Source organism: Adiantum capillus-veneris, chromosome 3 (genome assembly GCF_014529385.1).
Source record: "Adiantum capillus-veneris isolate H3 chromosome 3, ASM1452938v2, whole genome shotgun sequence".
NCBI lineage: Eukaryota > Viridiplantae > Streptophyta > Polypodiopsida > Polypodiales > Pteridaceae > Adiantum > Adiantum capillus-veneris.
The window spans coordinates 174425828-174431753 of record NC_140933.1 but is presented as its reverse complement, the minus strand read 5'-3'; the positions used below and the strand labels follow the sequence as shown (position 1 = coordinate 174431753).

The 5926-nt window shown below is 39.1% G+C and overlaps 1 non-coding gene across 1 annotated transcript; it reads right to left on the bottom strand.

Moving 5' to 3' along the window:
- Window positions 1-1808: 1808 nt before the first annotated feature.
- Window positions 1809-1880, bottom strand: TRNAN-GUU (transfer RNA asparagine (anticodon GUU)). The gene has a single exon. It is a non-coding gene; the product is annotated as a tRNA-Asn (tRNA).
- Between the last annotated feature and the right edge of the window lie 4046 nt (window positions 1881-5926).

Below are 5926 nucleotides of genomic sequence, written 5' to 3'. Positions count from 1 at the left end.
GCTTGTGGTGTCCTAGAAAACCTCTCGAATAATTTCCCACATCCGGAAATTTGTAGGGGAGAGAGCCGGCGCAGTAATAGTTTTCCTCCCCCTCTTCCTATTGGAAAACCCAAGTATTGCTCAGGTTTAACCTCTCTAAGTCGCTCTTCCAAATCTCTGAAAAGAGGGAGAATTAGTAGTCTAACCGATTTCGAGATGCAATAGTCACCCGAATTAAGAAACTCAGCGGCAGAGATATCGCGTGAGATTACTTGGTCCCGCAAGGCTTGGCGTCTCCGTTTCCTACGAAGCGGGACTTGCGAATTGATGGGGGTATTATCTGAACCCAACCATTTGTATAACTTAATTCTTCTTTACTACAATCAGAATTACATACCCCAACAAGATTTTGAATTCAGTAAGATTAGGGGAAAGAGAAGTAAGTGGCGCGAGAAAAGCGGGTATCTTTTCAGCTTCGAGAAATCTGTCACTAATGGAACAGATAATTCCATTAAAAGATTGGAAAACTGATTGGATAATATGTTGTTACGTGAGCAATTTCTCGAATTGGGAATCTCTGGCGATTCATCTAATGAGTATGAAACACATTGTGATCTATTGAATGAAATGACTCGACTCTTCGGGGGGTGCTTCATCTGGGACCCCATGCTTCTGTTCCAGCCAGACCCTAACATTCCTTCCCTGCGCCGCAACTTGTTGTCAACGAAAGAACTGGCACGGAGGCTTCACACCATTTACGGTATGAGAAGGCAGCGCCTTCAGAAGATGTCAAATAATAAAATTAAAGATTTTTTCCTCTATAGCGAAGAGAATCCAAAATTGAAACCCGACTCATCTCTCAATCGGCGGAATAATCTTCCTCTAGAAGAGGAGGAGCGAGATTCCGAATACGTCGGGGAAACCTCTTCCGTAGATATACATCTGCAATATCCGCAGATATTTACTCCCGTTCGTTTGGGTTGCTACGCGGTAGCGGAGGATTTCCCGGAACGATTTCTTCGGTTTAGGCTTCTGGTTCATAGAAACAAATGGCTGAGACGGAACCGTTCCCCATTTCGGGATTTTCTTATTTATAATATTTTGCTTGAAACTTATGAATATCTATCCAATCCGTTTCGGTTTGGTAAAGCATCACTGGATTGAACAATGAAACAATTCCTTCATGAAAGTTTGATGTCATGAAACAACTGTTGTTTCCTCACCTAGATACTCCCCACTCCGTTTAGATCTCTAGCCATAGAATTGGAAGCCAACTCACTCAGTAGGAGGAAGATCTCTATTTTCCTTTTACTGATACGGAAAATCTAATTATAGCATTTCAAAAAGAAAAGAAGTTGGAGAACAGTTACTATAGGAATTAGGAGTCTCTCCACTGAGAGGTAGGATTGGAAGGAGTGATATAGGTTATTTCGCAGGAATTATGCGAACAAAGACAATTCTTTGTCTTCCCAATAACTATCCTCGATAAGATTTTGGATTTCCCTCCCCCCCCCCCTCACCCTCCCCAAGTAGCTCCAAGGATCTCATTGAGGCGTCGAAATCTAAGAATTTCCACTTTAAATCAATCCGGTGTATTGAATGACTGGAATGGGCCAATTAAATTAGTCAAGTGGGGGGGGGGGGGGGGGAGAACGGAACGTGCCAATATTCTCGTTTCCATTCGTTGGTGTCGAGGCCTAAAATAGCGCGATAGCAAACCATTCAGTGGTTGGTGGGTCACGCGACTTGATTTGGAATATGTGTGATGTGAAATACAGCTCTCCTAATCCTAATTAGTATTAGTGGAAATTCTTGACGTAGATACGGATCTCCCCGGATAGGATTCGAACCTACGACCAATCGGTTAACAGCCGACCGCTCTACCGCTGAGCTACCGGGGAAAATGGTAGGGGATTCAATCCCATACACACTTGCTTGAATTCCTTTTTTCCAGAAGCCAATTCCAAATTTGGAAGGAGTTAAGATTTCTTTGCCATTGCAAAAACTTTGCGTACTCCCTAGCCCCCATTATAGGGGGGGGGGGGTAGTGGCGATAGCAATCCCATTCGAATGGAGGGGCCCCCAAATCATGGGCGTGGGAGGGTGGGGGGGGGGGGGGGGGGGGGGTCCAACCGGCCGAGACGAGGTCAAGATCAACTTGGCAAGCCCCTCCCAAGATTCGTATTGATCAATCACCAATGAGTGGTTTCTATTCCCCCCTTCCGGGAGGCGTAGTAGAATAGTTGCGGGATTCTTCCTCCACGTTATTTTGAGGACTAGAATTAGGGGGAATAGAGGAAGCAAAATAGAATTAGAAAGATGGGGAAGATGAAAAATAGTCGGGAGAAATGAACGCGAATTGGAGTTTTGTGAAACGAAAGTAGAAGTTTATGGAAAAGGAAAAAAGATGAAGATTAGTACTGATGATAAAATAGCTCCAAAAATAATTATGAATAAGTAATAAGATATCCTACCATTTTCTCCGTAGCGTATAAACTCTCCTCCAAAAAAATTTAAGGCTCCGATTACGTTGACAAAACCGTCGATTCCGTAACGATCAAAATCTGAAAGTGACTTACTTAAAGATCTTAGATTACGCACAAAGCATATATCATAATAGTAATGAATATAACCCCGATTTAGTGACCAAGATTGAACAAGCAACCCAAATTTACTAACTAATTTGGTAAATCCAACTAATTTTTTAGTAATATAAAAATATTTATAACTTTTTTTGTAAATAATGAAGGAAAAAAATATTCCAAAAAAAGATAAAATAAGTGAGCTACGCGAGTTTAGCAATATTTTTATATAAATATTGAAAGATTTACTAAGTTCGAAAAAGTGAAGTGGATTAATTAACCACTCCGGGGATAATTCAAAATTGGCAGTTTCTCCTATGAGATTAATTCCCAGTAGTCCTACTAATGTAGTGGGTATTGCAAGCATCACTAGAGAAAATGTCATGGCAGAAGACGATTCTTTAGGCTTCGGCAAGCTCTGATCGTAATGGACGTTTGTAATTCCATTTGGGTTTGCTAGATATGATGACGAAAACCCTTTGTTTTTTGTTATTCCCAATCGTACCGATGCAACATTTTGATTAATTTGATTTAGTGAAAGATTTCCTTCAGTTTCACCCCACATACTTATGGACAATGGCGCAAAATGGTTAAAGTCAACATAATCCGTTTTAATAGTGCAAAAATCCCCCTCGAAATTAAAGATAATACGTAAACATATAAAATGCCGTAAGACATGCTGTGCCAGAAGCTAGAATTCCAAGTGGAAAGAACTTAACCAACTTTCGTGAATAATCTCATCTTTGGACCAAAAACAGGCTAAGGGCGGTATTCCAGATAGAAAGGTACCCAAGAAAAGTTCCAAAATTGGCATGCACTTACGTAAGCCACCCATGAAAAACATGTTTTGACTCCTGTTAGGTGAATATCAAACCTTTTTCATTGATGAATTACTGAACCGGCTCCGAGAAATAATAAGCTTTTGAATAGGCATGCGTCACGAGATGGAAGAGAGCAGATTGTAAGCGCCGATGCCTAGGGCTGAAACCATATATCCCAACTGAGACATGGTGGAATAAGCAAGACCCTTTTTTAGCTCTTTGTGCAAGAGCTAATGTGGCACCCAGCAAAGCTGTTGCTCCACCAAGCCAAGAGCTGGCTTGCATCACTAAGGGAAGCGTAGAAATTAGACCATAAATTTGGCAATGAAAAAATCCCGCAGCTACCATAGTAGCTGCGTGAATAAGGGCCGATATGGGCGTGGTCCCTCCATTGCATCTGGCAGCCATACGTGAAGCGAAAATTGAGCAGATTTAGCAACTGGACCTACAAGGAGTAAAAAAGCAATGATATTTGTCAAGATTGGATTGGAAAATCCAATTTCCTTTAATTTGGCAAATCAATCACACAATTCGGAAATCTCGAAACTACCAGTTGTCCAGTAAATACCTAGAATACCTAAAAGTAATCCAAAATCTCCTATGGCGGTTGGTAACAAAAGCTTTTTACAAGCATTTGCGGCACTTGACCTAGCAAACCAAAAACCTACTAATAGATAGGAACACATTCCAACTAACTCCCCAAAACACGTAAAGTTTGTATTAAGTTGGGGCTGAGAACTGACCCTAACATTGACGCGGTAAACAAACTCAAATAAGCATAAAACCTGGTATATCCCCGGTCATAACACATATAACTATCGCTATAAATCATAACTAACACGCCTACAATGGTAACCAGTAGTGACATTACTAAAGTAAGTGAATCGACTAAAAAGCCTATTTCTACGCAAAAAGTACTTCTCGTATCCAAATCCATAAATATGCTGAATCGGTTTTTCACAAATTGTTCCTGAAATATGGCAAGTGACACAAACAAGAAATAGCTAATGAAAAAACGTTGAGCAATGCGCACAGGCGATGGAAACCCCTTGCAACTCTTGAAAAAAGAATGATGATAACGATCCAGTGCAACAAGAAGCTATTAATGGACACTAAGGAATAATCCAAGCGTAATCGTTTGAAAGTTTCACAGACGTAGTCACTCCAAATTTAATTTGTTGCTACTTCCCGACGGGGGGGGGGAGTGTAAGAGCATTACTACATGGAATGTATGCAGACAAAATAATTGATTTTTGAGTAAAAAAGAAAAAGAGACGCAATAATTTTGATTTCATGAAAGAAGCAACAATCAAAAAACTTGACAGTATTTGCACTTGACCGAGATACTTATTCGAGTTGTAAAATTTGGAAACGAATCAACTCGCTTTGTGAACGAATTTTTTTCTTTCTCGGGGGGAGGAAATATGGAAAAATGGAAAGGGAGAGTCAGAATTGGTGGATACGCAATTATTGATATTGGAGGAAAACAACTACGAGTACAACCGGGAAGATTCCACGATGTTCGTCATTTTCCCTCAAATTTAAATACACGGGGATCTGGCACAAAAGTATCCATGGGTCGAGTCTTGCTTATTCGTGACGGATCTAAAATAGATATTGGTTCTCCGTGGCTAGCCAATGCAGTCGTCAAGGGACGGATCTTACATAACTATTTCGAAGATAAATTGGTAATAAAAAAGATTTTTTCCAAAAGAAAAACGTGAGGGAGTCGAGGATGCAGAGGAAGTATAATTAGATTTGCAATTGATTCCATCCATTTTAATTGTAGTAATGCAACTAACAAATAATTGCATAGGTAAGTCAAATTACTAAGATACTCGAAAGATTGATGCATCGATGCAAAGTTTTTTTTTTAATTTGATATCTGTCCCTCTTTGTTATTTGTCCACTTTTCTATCCATTATATTCATTCTACTGATACATATCAACATAACTGGTAATTGCAAAGAGAAAAAGCTACAAGAATACTCAATAGAATATGGCCGTTCCGAAGAAACGTACTTCTGCATCAATGAAGAAAATTCGTAATCATAGCTGGAAAATTAAATCAGTGGAAAAGTCGTTGAAATCTTTTTCTTTGGCTCAATCTGTTTTAAGCGGACGTTCAAAAAGTTTTTATTATGGAACTGAAAAAAAAACCTTTCCAGAAAAATTAGTACTATTCTATATTCCGGGTAGTTGTTTGACAGATATGTAGAAGAGTGAACAAACAGTTAAAAAACCACAAAATTAGCATAATTCCTTGACAGGAACTGACAAAATTTGACATTTAATAATCTGAATTTTTACTCCCCTCGGAAATATAGAAAAATTGGGTGAAATTTGAAAATATTTTGTATAACAGTTATAGTATGGATAATCAGTGACGTAATCGCCTTTATCAATCAACTTCAAGCAATTGGTGTATGTTAATCTATTTTTGGAAATATTGAGTTTAAGGATGAAATGACCTCCCTATTAGAACAAAGATATATCCCAAATAAGTATTTAAATGTTATTTCACGTCAATGTAAGAATTTGACT